Consider the following 2,598-nt stretch of genomic DNA (forward strand, 5'->3'; position numbering starts at 1 on the left):
CCAGTCCATCCTAAAGGAAATCAGTACTGAATATTCATTGGAAGGACTGATGCTGAAGCTGAAACTCCAATACTTTGGCCACCTGATGCGAAGAGTTGACTCATTGGAAAAGACCCTGATGCTGGGGAAGATTGAGGGCAGGAGAAGGGAACGACAGAGGATGAGATGGTTGGATGGCATCACTTACTCAATGGACAAGGGTTTGGGTGAACTCTGGGAGTTGGTGATGGACAGGGAGGCCTGGCGTGCTGCAGTTCATGGGGTCGCGAAGAGTTGGACATGACTAAGTGACTGAACTGAACTGAACTGAATATACAATAGAGTGTATAAAATCTACTAATCTTAACTGTACATCCAGATGCATTCATATATATGTATACACCCATAGATCCATCATTCCAAGACACAGAGTGTTTCCAACACCCCAGAAGATTTCCTCATTCCTTTTCCCAGTCAGTACCCTGCTCTCAGGAATATCTACTATTGCCATCCATTATTTTTGCTTGTTTTGTGTTATTCAATATGTACTCTTTTTCCCTTCAACATTGTGTCTGCAAGATTCACCCATGTAATTGCTTATACCTGCATTTCATTACCTTATATTGTTGTATAGCATTCCATCACATGAGTGTTGCACAGCTGATGTTTCCTTCCTACTATTGATGAGTATCTGTGTTGTTTCTAGTTTGGCTACTACAAATAGTGCCATACTGAACATCGTCTTCATGGCTTGTGAGTATGGAGCCATTCTATTGCTATACACACCTAGAAGTGGAATTTCTGCTTTGTAGGATATGCAAATGTGTAGGGGTGGGGTTTTTTGCTATTAATATTTTTTCCAGTTTTATTGGGATATAATTGACAAAAAGTACTGTATAAGTTTCAAGTGTGCAGCATAATGACTTACATACGTTGTGAAATGATTACTACACAAAGTGCAGCTAACATCTATCATCTCATATAGATACAAAAAAGAGGGAAAAGGTATTTTCCTTGTGATGAGAACTCTTAGATCTAGTCTCTTAACAACTTGCAAATACAGCAAACGTTCGATTCTCATAAATACTAGCAAGTTGTCTTTCAAAATGGATCTACTACCAATTAGTATTCTCACCAGCAGTGTAGGAGAAGGCCATTTGCTCTACATCCTCACCAGCATTTGGTGGTATCTTATTTTTTTATTTTTAGCCATTCTAGTGGGTGTGCAGTAGTATCTCATTGTAGTTTTTTTTTTTCCATTATGGTCTATCACAGGATATTGACTATAGTTTTCTGTGCTCTGCAGTAGGATCTTTTTTGCTGTTTATCCATTCTCTGTATAATAGTTTGCATCTGCTAATCCCAAACTCTCAATCCATCCCCTCTCCCCCTTAGCAACCGCAAGTCTGTCCTCTATGTCTGTGAGTCTGTTTCTGTTGCATAGATAAGTACATTTGTGTCATATTTTAGATTTCTCAGTGTAGTTTTAGCTTGTGTTTCCTGATTAACTGATGAGCATCTTTTCATTCACTAATTGGCCACTTGGGTTGTTTTTTTATGGTAGACCTTTAATTTCTTTCATAATCTGTTAAGGATTATTTATATCTTTAAGATTTCTAGTTTTTCTTGGGTTAATGTTGGTATTTTATGTTCTGCTAAGAAATCATCCATTTTTTCCTCTGCATTTTCAAATTCATTGCCTTAGAGTTTTTATAGCAACTTTATTGAGATATAGTGCACATGCCATGTAATTCACCCATTTAAAGGGTTTCCCTGATAGCTCTGTTGGTAAAGAATCTACCTGCAATGCAGGAGACCCCGGTTCAATTCCTGGGTCAGGAAGATCCACTGGAGAAGGGATAGGCTACCCGCTCCAGTATTGTTGGGCTTCCCTCGTGGCTCAGCTCATAAAGAATCCACCTGCAATGTGGGAGACCTGGGTTCAATTCCTGGGTTGGGGATATAGTGCACATGCCATGTAATTCACCTATTTTAAATGCACAGTTTGATGGGTTTTAGTATGCAAAGTTTGCAATCATCACTGCCATGTAGAACATTTTAATTATCCCCCCAAAAAAATCCTTAGCAGTAACTCCCCATTTCTCCCCAACTCCCCTTTCTCAGTCCCAGGCAACTCAAATGCCCATCCATGGGAGAAAACAAATAATCTGTGATATATATATATATATATATATATATATATATATATGATATTATTTTTGTTTTATTTATATACAATGGAGTACAGCAGCTGAAAAGAATGAACTAAAGCAACAAAACAATATGCATGAATCCTTGTGATGTAATTTTACATAGAAAACAAGCCTTAAAAGAGTGCATATACCATGGTACGTTTGGGGGACTTCCCTGATGGTCCAGTGGTTAAGAATCTGCCTTGCAAAAAAAAAAAAGAATCTGCCTTGCAATGCAGGGGACTCAGGTTCAATCTGTGATCGGGAACTAAGATCCCACATGCAGTGGGACAACCAAGTCCACACACCACAACAACTAAGGCTGCTCTCCACAATGACTGACCCCATGCACCACAGCTGGAGAGTCAGTGAGCCCTAACAAAAGACCCCACAGGTCACGACGAAGACCCCATGTGCCTCAGTTAAG

Source organism: Cervus canadensis, chromosome X, assembly GCF_019320065.1.
Source record: "Cervus canadensis isolate Bull #8, Minnesota chromosome X, ASM1932006v1, whole genome shotgun sequence".
Taxonomy (NCBI): Eukaryota; Metazoa; Chordata; class Mammalia; order Artiodactyla; family Cervidae; genus Cervus; species Cervus canadensis.